The sequence below is a fragment of the Schistocerca serialis genome, chromosome 3 (genome assembly GCF_023864345.2).
Source record: "Schistocerca serialis cubense isolate TAMUIC-IGC-003099 chromosome 3, iqSchSeri2.2, whole genome shotgun sequence".
Lineage (NCBI taxonomy): Eukaryota > Metazoa > Arthropoda > Insecta > Orthoptera > Acrididae > Schistocerca > Schistocerca serialis.
The window spans coordinates 401,427,851-401,447,159 of record NC_064640.1 but is presented as its reverse complement, the minus strand read 5'-3'; the positions used below and the strand labels follow the sequence as shown (position 1 = coordinate 401,447,159).

Here is a 19,309-nt window from a genome sequence, read left to right as displayed (position 1 = left end):
CACAGTAAATTTACTGTGCAAAATGTTTCCTGCACATGCCAGTTAACTGCACTCTCAGTAACACAACAATGTCGTTCATATGATAGTTTGGGGGGAAAGGAGGGCTACGCCTAGGGGTATCTAGTATTTTTAATATAGTCGAAGACACATGGCAACAAGTAGCCATAAAAAGTTCCTGTTCTGATCCTGTTAAAAACTTGTGTAACACCAACTCAAATCATCTGATTACTTTTTTTCCTTTCCCTGAGAGCTAGGGGGAGGTGGCAGCCCCCTGGGTAATTCTTTCCTTCTTTGGAAGACAGCTCACTTTTAAGAACTGTTAAAATCAAATGTAGAAACTGTCAGATAACCAAAACCAACATCGAGCTAAATTAATCTGTTCTCTTGATTATCCTTCACATGGTCAGTTCCAAACATACACACACACACACACACACACACACACACACACACACACGTTACACATCTCCTCCTCCTAAACCACTGAACCAATTTCAATCACACTTGGTACACATATCATTGCCTGGAAAGAATCTTTGCAGGTGTAAGAACCATGTACCTATCAAGTGGGTGGGTGTGAGAAAGTAGTACTGCCCACAGCACGTGAATACTATGACTCTTCATCCATTATTCGAGAAAGAGTACTTTGTGACTTACAACAACTTTACACACCATTTCAAATTTCATGAAACTTTTTCTCACTGACAATAGCTACAAAATGATAAAAGAAATTAAAAAATTATAATTTACAATATTCATGCACTACAGCTGTCACATTGGGCACAACACTGCTATTTATTAATTTTTTTACTACTATCCGTCTACATCAAAACCAGTCTTAGGACTGAAGACCACATCAACAACAACTATTTGCAGCATGTACAACACACAGTTCTGGAGGTGTGACATCATAAACACTGACACAAAAAAAATAAAACTGCTGAGTAAAATTTGCTAGAGATACAGGTGAACTGTGTGTGCAGCACGTGTTAAATATATGTGACATGTGCATACGAAGGCATAACTACAATTAAAAAACTACTCCTAAACCCCTGCATTGATTTCAAACAAACTTTGTACACATACTACTTACTAGAGAGAAAGAAATACTGTGAAGTTAAGAACCACCAACCTTCTATAGGGGTATTGGTGATAATGTGGAGAGAGAAGAGGTGGGAGGAGACAGAGGGAAAGAGGAGCTGGACCAATAGACTAGAATAAATACAAATCTGGACAACAATGGGTACTGAGCCAGGAACTAAAGCTTTGTCACCACTATGCTACAGAACAGTATGAGATGAAGGATTCCCTTCACCTATGTAGGAACACCAAATGCTGTATACTTTGCGTACATTTGTTATTGTGAACACATGCGTCATAATTGCCTTAAATCTTGATGTCAACACTATGCAACAAGAACTGTAATGACAGCACATACAGTGAACTAACACATTACTAAGAGTACAGGAAACTAGACTTGAGATAAACAGGTGAATGATGAAATGACAATACAGCTATTCACAATACCTACCACCCAAATTAACTATGAAGAATAAAACAAAACAAAAAGTGCTTTCTTCAATGCTCTCATTTCCCCAAATACATGTATTTTAACAACAACATACACCAGACCTCTCACCTATATCAAATTCCACAAAAAAATGTTTGACAGCATTCTTGGTTCCTGATATTATACAAATGTAAATTACCTGTGTAAAATGCAATCCCCTTTTTAGATACGGACATCAGGTGTCTCCAATAGCAGTAATTAATAATTTATTCCAGATGTAAAAAATCAATACTCTAACTTCATAGAGCAGTTATAATTTTTATCTCCCATTTACACAGAAATCTTTGTATCACATGCAAATTGCTCTTAGGACCATTGTGTACTAAACATAGAACACGAACAACAAACATAATCCGTTGTTACAAGCTCTACAGAGATATATTTTTGAACAGTTAGCACAGTTTGAAGTTTAGCAAGGAATGACGACATATTAAAGTCTCAAAACAGGAAAATGACACTCCCAAAATTTTATGGAAATAACTTCAACATACAATGAACAGCACATGGGGCAAGTTTAAGGAAAAAATCCCAGTGCTCTTCATTCACAAATGTAGCAATGGCACCTATTATAATCATGCTACCACAGCAGTACCAACAGTTCAGAGACAATTATTATAGGGCATGAATTTAACATCCTGTCTAACTTTTTGTAAACATACTTCCAGACTCTTCTAAATGCATCTCATATTGCCAAAAGTAACTCAACACTGACTCCAGAATAATTATAGTGAAATTAGCAGTGCATGCAAACTGACTGACATATTCAATATGGAGGAGGAGATTAGTGTTTAATGTCCCACTAACAATGAAGTCATTAGAGACAGAGCAGAAGCTCAGATAAGGAAGGATGGAGAAGGAAAGAAGCATGCCCTTTCAAAGGAACCATCCAGGCATTTGCCGTATAAGTGATTTATAGGGAAATCACAAAAAACTAGATCAGGATGGCCGTATTCGGGCTTGAAGCATCATCATCCCAAATGTGACTCCAGTGTGCTAATCATTATGCAACCCTGCTAGGTATAATCAATATGGAAATACAAGGAATACATATCTTGGAAAATTCAGAAATTTTATTTCACAGTTAGCAGAAAACACTGGTAAGGTGAAGAGATGGTCAGGGAACTGCCTTTTTATGTTCTATTACACAAGCACAGTAATCAACTACCAGTACTCATGTAACACCTTTCGAAATCACACATGAAAGTACACCAATGACTGACATTCCATTTACTTGGCAATGTTTCAGCTACCTGACATTACATTGACCACTTTGGTGTTCCATACTTCTTGCTTAAATGTTTAACATGGCCATTCAACCTTATTACTAATGAAATATTACCACAATTCCTACTCACTGCCAAGTACCTCTGAGGATGTAAATGCTTCTAAACATAAACATTGTTCATTATGTGGGGTAATGCTGTGTTCTTGTCATTTAAAACGCAAAGTTTTCCCAGAATACTAAGCCATTCACAGTAGCTATTGATATATACATATACCAAAAGAATACTGTTAGTGAACACTCGTAAAACAAGCATGCACAACATTAAATTAAGCGAATAACATTAATTTACCACATAATACAGTACAAAATTTTCAATAATGACAAACACAAGAACCTAAGTTGGACCACCTTGAGTGTAAACAACCTGTACGTGATGCTAGGAATGGTTTCACATTAATACTTCTTAAAACGATAAAACAGCTGAACAGTAAGAACGTTCATGCAAACCACTATCAAACTTTATCACTAACAGCGACAGTATTAAGGCTAATCCCAACGGTTACAAAGTTTTTCTGCATATCTGGAGGTTTTCATTAAAAATCTTGCACGACCAAACCTGCGTGTACCAAAATCGCGGGCACTATATTCCACAAAGCTTTTGAAAACAGACGTATACATCCATTACCTGAAATAATCATATTTGGATTTCTTGTGTTGCGTTAAGAAAGATTACATTTGAAAATGACAAACCCTGACACCTATAAGCTATAACTGCAACAAAGCGGAAATTTATCTTACGACGACAGACAGAACTTAATCAGAAAGACACGTTCATCACAGTTTTACACCGAAACTCGTTTCATACAAAATCACCAGTCAAGGCCTTTAAATGTCAGTGCTACAGGTAACCTGATGTTCCAACCCAGCACTATGCTCGTTATTTACTCACTCTGTTTCGGTACACAGTTTTGCAGTTGCCTCCGTGAAACTTTAAACTACACATGCGAAGTAAACGCCCTCATTACTTGAATTGTCAGCTCTGTCACGTAATTACACCGAAAACAGTCCTTCAAATAGTTCCAGAATTATTGTTTAATTTAAAATAAATAGCCACTAATAACAGTATTTACAGTAATATTGTACAATACCTTTATTGCAAAAACCTTTCTGCAGCTCACCGCTTGACCCCTGCTTCCTTGCTTCTTTGAAAACACTCGCCACTGAGTAGTAATTTATACCGCCATATCTTGAAGTTTGAGTCATCAGCAATCACTCCACATCCTCACACTTATTACGCTGGTCGATACATTCAGAATCCCGATTCTCATTCGGACTTCATGTATAACTTTATCATTAGTCAAACTAAAATCTTACAACACTTACCGTGAACAAACTACCGTTATCTTGGGCGATGGCTCCTCCACTTCCGTTGACGCATGCGTTCTGAAACTTTCAGCTCGACAGTGCAAAAGGTATTGTAAAATATCCCCTTTGAAACACACAATACACTAAATGGGCAATAAAAACAATTTCAGAGCGCTCGAATCATTAACGAGGCGTGAAATCTTTTATTTTCAAAAAGAGTTATTACCCACAGATAGGAAACAAGGATCAGACAATACTGGGCAGGTTGCCCACCTTGCTATTTTAATCATAATGTCGCTCGTAAGCAAAATTTCGTGAGGAACGTGTGACAAAATAAAATTCTATACAACTGTCATTTTATATTTGTATTCAAATTTAAGTGTAGTTAACCGTGTTGCTCCGACTAAAAATCTGTTTAAATTAGCCGACAAAAGTAAAAATCCAAAATACATAAATTATATAAATATTCATATATCGATATAAATTGCTTTTTCTCTGTTTTTGTACCTTGGGAAAAGTTACTACGGTGAAATGAAAATGGATCGAGATGCGCGGGAATTCAAAAGTAGACTGTTTTACTGGGCTACTCAAGGGAATCATTTACATACATATTTTCCAAATTACTGTGAAATGTATGTCAGAGGGTATTTTGCATCGTATTCTGTATTGAGATCTACTCTCAGTCCAATCACATATGAGAAGTGGAAATGAATTACGGCATTGCTTATTATCCACCAAACGAATTATTGTCCATTAAATCTTTTCCTCGTGACTCGTACAAGTGGTATATTGAAAGTAGCACGATATTACTTAATACTTCATCTACCGCAACTACTCAAACTTTTTAAACATCTTTTCCCTTGATAATTGTGCAACATAGTAATAAATTCGTTCAAGGACTATTATTACAATGGAATATTTTTTGCCAGCTTCTTGAAAGGAAAAAACATAGAACATGAATATATAATAATAACTAGCGGACACAGCAATGCTTTGTAATTGCGAAATTCATATAGGAATTGGAATCCTTCTCCCCTCTCTCAGTCCGTCTCCTCCCATCGCCCCCTCACACTTTGTCACCACCTTCCCCTCACTGTGTCCACCTCCTCCTTCCCCCTTTCTAAGTACATCTCCTCACTCTCAGTCTATCCAGACCTCTTCTCTCCTTACTCTGACAATGAGACTTGTTTGTTGTTATTGCAAATTTAACCATGATTGAGAAGTGAAGTCGCTTAAACTGAATGGGTAAATAGGTTGAGATCATTTGCCAGCATACTAGGACTGAGAGAGATGTTCCCACTTGCTGGTTGTGTGAAGATCGTAGCTTCAGTGACAGTATTTAGCATAGATATAATCTGTAAATGTGTTGTATTACTAAGTTTAGGACGATTCAGATTCTGTAGTAGTATTCTAATCATAAGTAGTAAGCAATAAATACAAGTTTCCTGTTTTCTGTAAAACCGACATCGAGAAAGAAAACAAAACGGCACTTTGTTGTGTATACCATTTTTGTTTAAAATTATATGTTAGAACAAAGAATGTATATGGGAGAAATAATTTGTATAATGTTTTAATGGTAGGGGATCACGTGGCAGAGTGAAACAAGTAGTATAAATTTAGTTGTAGGTCCTCTTTTATTTATTACAATAACATTGTAGAACATAGAATAAATAGGTTCTTGTTAGCACATTGTAGAACATACCTTACAGAGTTGAGAAATTTTTCTAACATCTGTAATTATAATTAGAAATCAACCTTACACTTGTTTCACTGTGCTCCATGTATGTGAAGCGCTGAAACAGTTGATGGGGCACAGTGATACAAATATTTTTAACATTTCAGCGTGTTTTAACCAAAAACACAATAGCATAATAATTATTGGGCATTATCACTTAAAAAACTACACTCCTAACCCTGAAACAATATAGTCTACTTAGGTTGCTTCATACCTTCTTAAGAGCCTTTTCCTTTGGTTACAACAGTAATGTAAAATTTCTTCCTACTGGAAGTTTCTAATTGCACCAAAACATAATCATCAAGTTCTGCCTCCCTCTTGAGATCCTTATTCTCATCTGGCTCTTCAGCCATTTCTTCATCATTATCAGAATCATCTAGGATAATAGCATCAGGGTTGCCATTGCTAGATTCTGAATCATACCATTTTCACTTTGCAAAAAGTGACCGCTTCACCTGCGATGTGTTCCTTTTTGTGTATTAAATTTTCTTGCTGTGCTTTCATTTCTGGTGTCCTGGTAGCAGTGATACATTTGCCTTTCCTGTAGCCATGTCTTTCGTTTTTCTTTTTACTAGCTTTGGGGTGAGCATGAACATTTTCAGGAGAATATTTGAACATTTGCGAATTTTCTTTTGATGAGGTATCCTCACATGAAACCTCCTGTTGTATATGAATTTCCATCAAAAATGACTCCTGTTCCACCAAAGCATCAAAAGGACAATCAGTAAGATAACTGCCCAGAAAGTCTGCTTCTGTGAAGACATCTTTATCAAAAGGAACAATTCCTGTTTTGCGAAATGTTGGTTGGTGTCATTGCTCTCTATTGAGCTATATTTATGCAGCTCGGAACATTATAAATGGGGAATGTTTGACCAGGGTGCTACATAAGCCAACTGTCCACAGCAGCATTCTAAAATGTCTTACATGGCTTAAAAACACCAACATCTAGAGAGAGGAATTGGTTGGTGGAATGTAATGGCGACTTAATAATTGTCACACCATGGTTCTTTACTATTTCTAACACTTCAATAGATAAATGACCTCCGTAGTTATCATAGAGAAGTAAAGCTGGTCCCTCTTTCGAACTGTTAGAATGTTTAATAAAGTGCTTCATCACTCATACAATGAACTCAGCTATCATCCAGCCAGAAGTGGTAGCTGACCCTAGAATTCTAGAAGCAGAAAGATCAAGCATATGGGGCTTGAAGGAAACCATCACAGGTGACATTGTATTGTCATTACCAGAAACAATGCAGCACATTGTCACAGATGTTCCAATATGTGCACTTACTTACTTGTTTTAGATTGTTTTTTGCAACTACTTTTGGAGATTTTTGGACCATACTAGCGCAGGTTTCATCTAAATTAACCCTCGAGCAGGCGCCCCATTTTTCATTACAGGAGCAGGTGTGCAGCATACTTTATATACATGTAAAGAATAGCTCGCTTTATAATACCAGGGTAAGCATGTAAGAGACACAATCATACTTTAATTATAGTTTAGTTAAATAATGGTAAAATAAACTTATGTAATATATGCTAAAGCACTGTTTTTAAACAATAATGAAATAAACTTTCATTATATTAGTCTGTTGCCATAGACAGGTGTTACCTCACAGTAATGACCCACTCAAAGTACTACACTGCGCATTTGCGTTAGATCCCAGCCAACCACTTATCTCATTACTCATTATCTCACTGACAGCTGCATCATTATGGGATTGTGCTGCTAGCTCGAAATCTGGGTCATTTTCGTGAACAGAACAAAAGTTATTTCTCACACAGCTCGCTTATTATTTTATATTACTGCTGCTCACTGCTGAAGCAATGATAAAGGAATAGGTATGGGCTCGCAAATGTGAAATAACAAAGGAATGGTACAAAACAATCTGGCGCACTTTATACATAGGTGCACCCACTCGAGGGTTTATACCACCATTCCAGTTGCAGCATCAGGGCAATCTCTATTTATCAGCATCCATTTTCGACCTACATGTATATCTGAATAGTGTTGAATACTTCACACTTTCCACTTCTGCAGCTACACGAATACTCTTTCCATTCTGGACAAATTTGACAGCTTCTTGCATCGAATCTTTAGAAAATGAACCATGTTTGTAGTTCTTTTGTAATCATGAACCATTTTCCACAACTAAATAAATAGAAAAATATAACATCAAAGGTCAGACCAAAGACATAAAAATGTTTTAACTTGTTAAAATAATAATCTGGAACGTTTCACTGTGCTCCAGTGATTCATATTTGGATAACGAAACCCACATCGTGACATAAAAACTAACTGATGCAGGTTAATGGTACTTTCCTGTGTCTGTGCTTCAGTCAATATTGCTCTCAAATACATCACAATATTCTTTAAACGTCAGTAAAATTGCATAGTGCAGATTAATTGGGAGCCCAAGAAAAACAAACACTCTGATCTATTGTGGTTCTATTCAATGGTAACCATTTTAAAACCAAATCAGCAGCAGGTACTTAACCCAAAGTTTACACACTAGGAGTGTCACTACTCAAATTTAAATATTTTGTGGGAAAAGTATTATGTTTCTCTGTGCTGCATGTTTCAGTTTAGTCTATGTTTGCCTATGTGCCCTGCTATTGTCGTTAAAACTGGCTGAGAAAGAAAACGAAACTGCACATCTTCGCAGCACAGCACAACATTTTTTTTCTCATAGTCAGTTTTAGCAGAAAAGATGTACGTTGTCGTTTAAAAAATAGATAGTACATATACATATGAATAATTATTAGTGTATCATGTAAAAATTTGAAGTAAAACGATGAACAGCTTTTCGAAATTTTTGGTAACAATGTTTCCAACAATGTGTTGCCTTTATATATTGTAAGGGGCGATCAAAAACTTTCCATTTAAGGGCTTTGCTGAAGCGTATACATAATATAGCATGAGAACACCTAAATCTTTCCGTTTGAGCTCTGATTTCTCTTATTTTATTATGATCATCATTTCTCCCTACATAGGTGGGTGTCAACAAAATATTCACGCATTCGGAAGATAAAGTTGGTGATTGAAATTTCGTAAATAGATCTCGCCACAAAGAAAACCGCCTTTGTTTCAGTGACTGCCACCCCAACTCGCGTATCATATCAGTGACATTCGCACCCCTATTGCGCGATGACACGAAACGAGCTGCCCTCCTTTGCACTTTTTCGATGTCCTCCGTCAGTCCTACCTGGTAAGGATCCCATGACGTGCAGCAATATTCTAGCTGAGGATGGACAAGTGTAATGTAGGCTGTCTCTTTAGTGGGTTTGTTGCATATTCTAAGTGTTCTGCCAACAAAGCACAGTCTTTGTTTCACCTTCGCCACAATATTATCTATGTGGTCTTTCTAATTTAAGTTGCTTGTAACTGTAATTCCTAGGTATTTAGTCGAATTGACAGCCCTTAGATTTGTGCGATTTATCGTATACCCAAAATTTGTCGGATTTCTTTTAGTACCCATGTGGATGAACTCGTGCTTTTCTTTGTTTAGTGTTAATTTCACTTTTCGCACCATACAGAAATTCTCTCTAGGTAATTTTGTAATTGGAATTGATCATTTGATGATTTTACTGATGGTAAATTACAGCATCATCTGCTAACAATCTAAGGGGGCTGCTCAGATTATCACCTAGATCATTTATATAAACCAAGAACAGCAGAGGGCCTATGACACTACCTTGCGGAACGCCAGATATCACTTCTGTTCTACTCGATTATTTACCTTCGATCACTATGATCACTTTGATGTTAACCACACAACACATCAGAGATGACTAGATATTTCCCCTGCAAAAAATTATAAAACGTAATGGCTTTCATCTAAATCGATATAGCGCATACAGCGCTGACAATTCTCCAGTGAACTACTTCAAAAACGTTGGGTTTTGTCTAACAAAAATCCAGCCATTTTTAGAGCTAACTGCGAGTCCCATATCACAAACAATACCCTAAAATTTACTCTTAAAATATTTCACTTCAGCAGACAGGCACTATTTTTCAAAATCTACAGTGAATCTTGATCCTCTGTGTCAAATGTCCATTCACTGAGAGAATATTCAGTCTATGGAGATAATACCACAAGTCCATACAAGAAGGCTCTCTCTATTTCCTCCAATTTACAGAAAGTTGTGCTGCCGGCCTGCCATCAAGTGATATTTAACTTCAAAGGGCGTGGAAGACTGTTCAACACTGATTTAGCAGTTTGTGACATCAGATGGTAGAACGATGCTGAAGAAACAGAACATTCACTTAATAAATGCTATCTATGTTTTGTGCAGCATATTTTGCGTTTTTAAAACTGCTGCTGGGAAACTGGGAGACAGCTTAGTTACTTCTGTTGAGTTGGACAGAGTAATTAGGGACCTAAAGAGTAAAGTACAGAGCTGGAAACATGATAAATTCTTAGAAAAGGAAGTTCATGAAATCCTGAAAATCTTCAGAATCACAGTGGCTGAGTGAGAAAAAAATGCACAATTTTTCGTGTCATGTCACACTGTTTACTTACCAGAAACTATGACTTTTCTGAGAAAAATGAGTTCAGCCTAGTTACAAGTTTACGCTCGAAGCACAATGGTAGTATGTTTTATAAGTTACCAACACAGTGAATCTCAAACTTGATGAAGGTCGCATATACAATGAATTGTGTGAGTTTCAGAATGCATATGCTGGACTTGATAAATCTGTATGTTAAAGTGGATAATACGTTTTAAATCAGTAGACAATCTTTCTAGTATTTCTGGGTCATTATTACTGTTACTGAAATGACAAAAAAGGAAACAAGGCATGGAAAATTCGACGTTGGCGCACTAAGATCTCACAAGTATGCCAGAGCAAGATCAGTGTGTTGATGAAATAATGATCTCTTTCAAAGGATGCAATAGTCTATGACAGTGTATTCAAAACAAGCCAACATGAAAGGGCTTCAAAAGAGCCAGTTTCTCAGGAAATTTATGTGATTTTGACTTCTGCTAAGTGCAGCATTTAAGGCAACAGAGCAGTTACCTGGAAAAGTCTTTCTTACAACGTTGTGATGAACCTTATTGAATAATTGGGAGACAAAACGCCTTTTTTAGGATGCATGAGAGCAGTTTCTTCATATTGTACCATGTTACTCAGAGCCTATTGAAGAGGGGTATCTATCATTCATGCCTAAAAAGACATGAAAAATTCAAGTAATTTACTCTTCCTGAGGAAAAGTAGATGAAAGTGCAAGGATATAATACAATCTAATAGGGCAGTTTCACAAGTTGACACAACTGGCAATCTCATCTTAGGGAAATGGTATGATAACAAATGAGTGTCAAGATAACTTGGAAAAATCTGGGGTTGGCTTTTATTTATATTTGAAGAGAGTACACGAAACCACAAGGTTAAAAGGAAGGACAAGCTTCATCCATTACTATAAACAGCAAGAAACAAAGATCTTTCATTAATGTACACAGATTGTTTTGTAACTACGATCTTTGCAAATCTCAATGCGCTCTCTTAAACAAAACAATATGATATTCCTCAAAACGGTTTTGACCATAGTCTTTGTCCATACAAAGTGGAATTTTCATGTTTTTATTCAGCAATTCTTCCATGAAACTCTTCAAAACTTTCATCTCTCAACAACGCTGAACTGCAGGTATGTATCTTGTTTCAGTAGTTATAGTGCAACAAGTGATTGGAATATTACTGTACAGAAATACATAATTTTTAGTACTTTTTCTGTCTTTCTTGTCACCTGCGAAATCTGAATTACTTTATGTCACTGTTTCTTGTTCACCTTTTTCTGGTGAGTAGAATAGTCCACTCCCTATCATTGAATTCAGGTGTCTTAAAGTTCTCATTAGATTTTGGATGTCTGAGTGATTTGCATTACTCATTAATATGCTTCATAGTTCACTGCGTTAAGTCCAATCTAGCTTTACATGTTAAATACAACAGACTGCCTACCGCTTCACGATATGGACAGCCTGCTGTACCGATTTGTTCAGTTTCTCATGTGGTGAAATGGGAGTTGTTACAGTTTGTGATTTTTCAATTCTGTACCGTTTCACCACTTCTTTAGCATATTTTTCTTGGTGAATATTAATATCTTCATTCGTTCTTTTGATTTTAAGTCCAAGATACAGTGTTGGTTCTTCACCAGGTGTAACATCAAAATTTTTCTTCAATTTTTGCAGGAGGTTTTTAATGTGAAGGATATCTTCTCCAAATAGAATTCCATCGTCAACATGTACAGCAAGACACATTTTTTCCTCAGTATCTGATTAGTCAACACGCAGTTATATTTCAATTGGATGAGTTTTTCAGTCTTAATGAACTTGTGAGTTTCCTATTCCATTGCAAAAGAGCTTGTTTCAAACCATACAGTGACGTTTTGAGTAGGCAAATTTTCTCAGGTGCTTGTATCCCTCTGGAACTTCTATGAAAACTTTTTCTTTTATATCACCATTAAGAAAGGCTGTTTTGACATCAAATTTCAATTTCCTTGTCTTCACCTTTAATGCATTCCTTGTATGTGGACATGATATAACCATCATTTCTCTTTGGCAAACTTGGTTGAGATCTTGGTTTCTGATGTATTTTTTGATCTTCTACTGGCGTTTCTCTTCTTTCCTCTTCTCTTCTTTATTGTGGATATTCATTGCCTTCTTCTTCTTCAAAAACTGGATCTTCTTCTGCCATTTCTCTTCTTTCTTCTTCTGGTTCTTCTCTTCTTTACTGTGGGCCTTCTTTTCTTTCTTCTTCTTCTTTTTCAAAAATTTGATTTTCTACAGTTAGATTTTCTTCTTTTCTGTCGTTAGTGCTTCTTTTTTACAATCAATTTTGATCTCAGTGAGGTACAGTCCATTTTCTGAGATGTTGCCCTCCAAAATAACATTGCCATCTCTCACAATCTTCACCTTTTTCTTGTCAAATATTGCCACAAGGTTAGAACATATGAAATATCCTTTTTCAATCTTAATTTTAGGAGCTTCCCAGCTGTTTCATCTTTTGTGTGCAGAAGATACACTTTCAAGAAAAGTGTATAATCATCAAGGCATGTTAAAAAATATTCTTCACTGAGATAAGCTGGTGGGGTTGCTTCACCACAAACGTCAATGTGCAGAATCTCAAGATGTCTTGTGGCTCTGTATCCCACAGTGTTGAATGGTTTTCTTACTTGCATTGTCTTCATACATGTTTCACAACAGTGCATGTCCCCTTCCAACACAGTTATGTCCATACAATCACATAGTTGTCGTATTTTCTTCAAGTAGTTGAAATTCAGATGTCCTAGTTTTTGTGTCACTTCTTTTGTGTCTTTAGTGCTTCTTTTTTACAGTCCCAGCTCGTCGGATTTGACATAATTTTCCTTTCATATCAGATGAACTCAGTACTTACATTGTCTACAATAAACTTGGTATGTGCACGGATCAAAAAAATCGGAGCACCAAAAAATAATTAATGATGTGAGAGATGACAATGTTATTTTGGAGGGCAACATCTCAGAAAATGGACTGTACCTCAATGACATAATTTTGGGAATACATTTTTCTAGGTAACATATTTGAGTGGTTAACATTATAAGATCAGAGGTTAATGCAAGTGTCACATAAGCCACTCAAACGTAAAATGCTGGTACAGTAGTAAGCAATATAACTGCCAGAATGGTGAATTCAAGCCTGTAAACGTGCATCCATCGTATTGTACAGGTGCCAGAGGCCAGTTTGGTCAGTTTGTGGGATTGCACTTGGTCGATCAGTACAGGGACAGCTGATGTGACGTCGCATATGTGCTCGACTGGAGACAGATCTGGTGATGGAGAAGGCCAAGGTAACATATCGACCCTCTACAGAGCGTATTGCATTACAACACCAGTATGTGGACGATAGTTACCCTGTTGGAAAACTCCCTCAGGAATGCTGAATGCTGTTCATTAACGGCAGCGCAACAGGTCTAATCAGCATATTGATGTACAAATTTGCAGTCAGGGTGCATGGGATAACCATGAAGGTGCTCCTGCTGTCTTACAAAATCCCATTCCGGACCGTCACTCCAGGTATATGTCCAGTGCAGCTAGCACACAGGCATGTTACTTTCAGGCCCTCAACTGGCCTCTTTCTAAGCAAAACATGACCCTCACTGGCACCAAGACAGAACAAGGTTTCATGAGGAAGCGCAACTGACCTCTGCCCTGCCATCCAATGAGCTATCGCTTGACACCACTGAAGTCGCAAATGGCAGTGGTAGTCCGATGCGCCAGAGCCAAATGCCAAACATGAAGACTGTCCGCCTCAATAGTGCCACGTGGGCGTCCACAGCCTGGTCTTATTGTAACCATATATTCTCATGACAGACACTGCCAGCAATCATGTACAGTGTCTACACATCTGCCAGTTCTTTCTGCAATATCACTTTAAGAACATCCAGCGTCTCATAGCCCTAATACGTGACCTTTTTCGAACTCTGTGACATGTTGATAATGACATCTTTGTCGCCTTAATGGTATTGTTGACTAACAATACCTCACCATGTACAATCTAAAAGGTAACTAACGCTCACCATTGTTACAGCGTGTTTTTAAATCAAATCTGATTTGCATCCTCATAGTGACACTACTAGCTCCACTATTACGCGACTGGAGCGAAATTCGAATAGACATCATCTTTCAGATGTAGAAACATGCCTATCAACTTTCGTTTATGTTGCACATCTCATTCTTGGTGCTGAGATTTTTTTCATGAGTGTACTTACAGGAGGAATGGAAGTCGATACATCAGAAATAATAACTATTGCCAGACCAACAGAAATTGATGTATTTTAGTTAGCAGTGTAAGTAGGCTGTTTAGGTTTTTTTATTGGTAACGCCACCTCTGTATGAAAATCACTGGCTGTGCTGTGTGCAGTCTGTGGCTGCTTTGCATTGTTGTAATACTCGCCATTGTAGTGTTGGGCAGCGGCAGCTGGATGTGAACAGCGCGTAGCGTTGCACAGTTGGAGGTGAGCCGCCAGCAGTGGTGGATGTGGGGAGAGAGATGGCGGAGTTTTGAAATTTGTCATGAACTGCTATATTTATATATGATGATATCAAGGTAAATACATTGTTTGTTCTCTATTAATATCTTTCATTTGCTAACTATCCCTATCAGTAGTTAGTGCCTTCCATAGTTTGAATCTTTTATTTAGCTGGCAGTAGTGGCGTTCGCTGTATTGCAGTAGCTTGAGCAGCGAAGATTTTTGTGAGGTAAGTGATTTGTGAAAGGTATAGTTTAATGTTAGTCAGGGCCATTCTTTTGTAGGGAATTTTGAAAGTCAGATTGCGTTGCGCTAACAAAATATTGTGTGTCAGTTTAAGCACAGTCTTGTATAATTGTTCATTGTGTGTCAGTTTAAGCACAGTCATTTGTAATTGTTCAAAGGGGACGTTTCATATGTCGACCCTTAGCCGAGGATACCTCACTGGAATCTTCTGATTTTTTCTCGTAGTGTGTGTAATTAGTGTAGCTATTGTTTATTGCTAGCGAGTAATTGTAGAGAAAATCTCCTTTGTAGTTGCAGTCTTTCATTGTTGTACAGTAAAACAGTTGTGGCATGCATGTAGATTTGCACCAAGTATTTCGCAGCTGCAATTAACTAGATATTATTTTCAGTGCTATGTTAATGTGTTCTCTTATTTTTGATCTTCAAATTGTGTTTTTCTGTGTTGTCGTGTGAAATACTGTGACAATAATGGCGTGTGAAAAACGTAATACTAGGCTCCAAAGTAAACTGAGAAATGACAGTGAAAATGAAAGCATTGTGTTAGCGCCACCGAGTAATGAATTAACTGATGTTCAAAGTAGTAATTTGGTAATTGTGCATATGGAAATGGAGCGGGCTGCAAACAATGGTGTAGACAGTGAAACAGGTAGTGAACAGGGAAGCATTATCGATCGATCGGTCGGCAACAGCTCGCCTCAGGAATCCGAAATGACAGGACACAATTTCGCAAATACTATGGATTCAGGTTTTGGGTCATCACCGTTTTCTCAAATAAGTCAAGACACATTTTCTGCTTGTCAAAATGTGAATGTTGCCGGTGCAAATGCACTGCCGAAAAGCGTAGAGAAACAGATTCCAGACACTAATACATTATTATTGCAACTAATGCAACAAATGGAACAAAATCAGAGACAAATGGGACAAAATCTTAAAAAGTTAGACACAGTGGAACAAAATCTTAAAAAGTTAGACACAATGGAACAAAATCTTCAAAAGTTAGACATCACACTTGAACAAACACGTGAAGATTTAACTACTGAGTTACATAACATTGAATCGAAATGTCAAAAAGTCTGTAATGACGTAAAAACACAAATTTGTGAGCATTTTCAACCTATTTTTTTGCGGCATGAAAATGCATTACAGAATCACGAAGCAGCCATAAAAGAACTGCAAACCATTGTTCATGAAAATCATGAGACCTTGTGGGCTAAAATTGACTCAGTTGCATCTACCGATTCGGTTACGCAACTTGGAAAAACTCAGGAAAACTTAAAGGACACAGTAGATTCGATTTCAACACAAATGGACACTCTGAAACTTGGTTCAGAAAAACACACTGAGGAAATGTGTTTACTATCGGAGAAAGTAGCCGAACTTTCGGATCAGGTCACTAACTTATCTACAAAGGTAGATGATGATCTGAATGACACAAGACCTGTAGCCTTCACTGACACAGAAGAGTATGAACAAATTAGAAAATTCAAACAGAATCCAAATCAAATCAATACACAGTACAAAAGAGAAATCCGGGAAGTACAAGATCAGCTGACACAGGTAATACAAGAATTACGTATTTCAGAGGATACTCGCGCCCCAATACGGAAAGAGGGACACAGAAATACGGAACAGCCACAAAATAATAACACAGGGCATTTTGGAAGTTATGAAAGAAATTGGCAATGTGCACCGAATTTTGAGATGGAACGGCCGACACGACCTAACAATGACCGATATGCGACTCGCCGACATGATGATTTTGACTATAAGCTGTTCATTACTACACGTAAATTCAAAACATTTAAGAATTCCGGCAACGACATTCATCCACAAGCATGGCTCCATCAATTCTCGCATTGTTTTCCTCCCAACTGGTCGTTAGAACACAGATTAGAATTTATGTGTGGCTACTTGGAGAATGAACCAGCTGTAAGAATGCGATCGGTAATTCACGATTGCCACAGTGAAGGAGAGTTTTACCATGCCTTCCTCTCAGCATATTGGTCTCAAGCCACACAAGACCGAGTAAAACATAGCATCATAATGATGAAACGTTTCGAACAATCTGAATTTTCCAGTCTTATGAAATATTTTGAAGACATGTTGCATAAGAATCAGTATCTTTCAAACCCATACAGCCCCTCAGAACTCATCCGCATTTGCTTAATCAAACTGCCTGAACATTTACGACATATTATTTTGGCAGGACGTTGCAAAGACGACATTGAAGCATTTCAGGGACTCTTACAAGAATTAGAAATTGACACTGACAATCACGGAACGCGAAACCAGGAACACAACAATTATAGGTCACATCCGTCGCAATTCCGCGATGAAAGAAGTAATAACTTGACACGACAAGGCTATCTCACAACACAAATCGTGACCAAAACAGACACCACCCGTATGACAACCGTTGGCAGAGTAGTAATAACTACAGGGAAAGATCACCTCTCCGTGGTAATGACTATCACAGAGACAATAAGAGAAACAGACAATATGGGAACCAAAATAAATACTATCAAGGGAGACAGAATAACTTTAGACGCAACGGACCAGCGCGGAGTTACGATTCAGGGAGAAATTCTCCACCACGTGACCGACAAGGAAGAAACTACGGAATCTACCGACATGACGACAGACGATATAATCATAACGACAGACGTCAATTTCATCAGAACTGGCGGGATTCTAACACGGCTGGGCCCTCTCGGCAAGGCGAATTTGTAGAAGTTAGGTCTCCTAATCCCAATAACGACGCGCGCCAACAAAGGAACAGACAATGACTCGCACCGCAGGCATCCGCGTGCGCCGGCTGGCTCAGAGAAAAATAACATAGACGCTAACCTTGAGAAAAAAAAATCCAGTATTCTTTACCGACGTATACCACATGATAATTGCGTTGAAGTTGAAACTCTGCGTACTAGGAAGAGTAAAGGTTTACACCACATTTCACATGTAAAACCGTTTATTGAAAGATAATCTGCTTTTTAACTTTGTCATTGCCTTAAAACTTTTCACTTTACATTACTAGTATGCTTGTCAGACTTAGAATCTGTTAACATGCACCAATGTTTGAAGTTAAATATCCAGTCAAGAACCAAGAGAACTTATTGAAACAGAAATAACGAATGCATTGTTATAGTGAACAGACGTCACAGTGTTATTGTGTGTGTACATTCTTGCTTGTTAGTTGCACGATTATGGAACGACTATAAGGCTTACATACTTAGAACATTTACCAGTACTGCTAATGAGATTTTAATGCAACATTTTGGTTTACTTGAAAATATATTCTGGCTTTAAAGTACTTTCAGTGAGATACCAGATGGCACAGTGGTTAGTTTATGTGACAGCTACACGATTTTATCACGACGCTACTAATGAGTGACAATTTACAATGTTGCTTTTGCGCTATATCTGTTTTATATCTGCACAGTTTTTCTGAATTATTCTGGAAAGTAAAACAGGTTTTAGTAGTAACTTTTGTGGTATAGCAACAATGAGACTGCCTTTTCCGTAGCACAACAATACGTTACAGCACAGTACTTTCCTCATCACGGCAATAAGCGTAATAACTAAGACATTTATACGCAAAGCATTTCACTTTTGTGTATTATGAGGTAAGTACATTGACTTCTGCAGAACTTAGCTTTCGGAGGACGATAACTACGACACTTCCACACAGATTATGTTGCAACAAGACGCACATTTAGCGCTACAGTACACGTATTTGAGTGATTAATTTTGTACTTAAAACATTTATTTTTAAATATTTTTGAATTACAAAGAAAGTTTTCCGTGATACATTTCATTCCATTGCTGTAATCTGTAACACCTGAGGGTATAATTACATTAATCCTCAGGGGGGTACACGCTTACTTTGTGTACCATGTGTGTGGCAACCACAAGGAACCCTAGCTAATATGGTATTTGCTTATACAACTTTACACATCGGTACCATATTTCTCTAACACAGAATTACACAGCTATCTGATTATTTAACAGAGAAAGAAACTTTTTTTACTACATCAGTGACACATGTTTACGCAATACACAGTTGGGTAACTTCACACTTATGAAACTGTATTTTGTCTGTACTTTGTAAACTGTTCATATTTTTTCGGAATCATTGTGATACTATGAGAGCTTTGAATGATGTAT

At 37.4% G+C, this 19,309-nt stretch overlaps 1 protein-coding gene across 3 annotated transcripts in view; it reads right to left on the bottom strand.

The window, feature by feature from the left end:
* The window catches only part of LOC126470258 (ras-related protein Rap1), a 58,100-nt gene extending 53,667 nt beyond the window's left edge, over positions 1–4,433 (bottom strand). The window contains exons 1-2 of one of the 3 annotated variants that reach the window (XM_050097987.1): positions 4,179–4,433; positions 3,944–4,091 (exon numbers count right to left, since the gene is read on the bottom strand). The gene's annotated coding sequence lies outside the window, so the exon portion shown is untranslated. The other 2 variants (XM_050097985.1, XM_050097986.1) reach the window with 2 other exon arrangements.
* Positions 4,434–19,309: the final 14,876 nt, after the last annotated feature.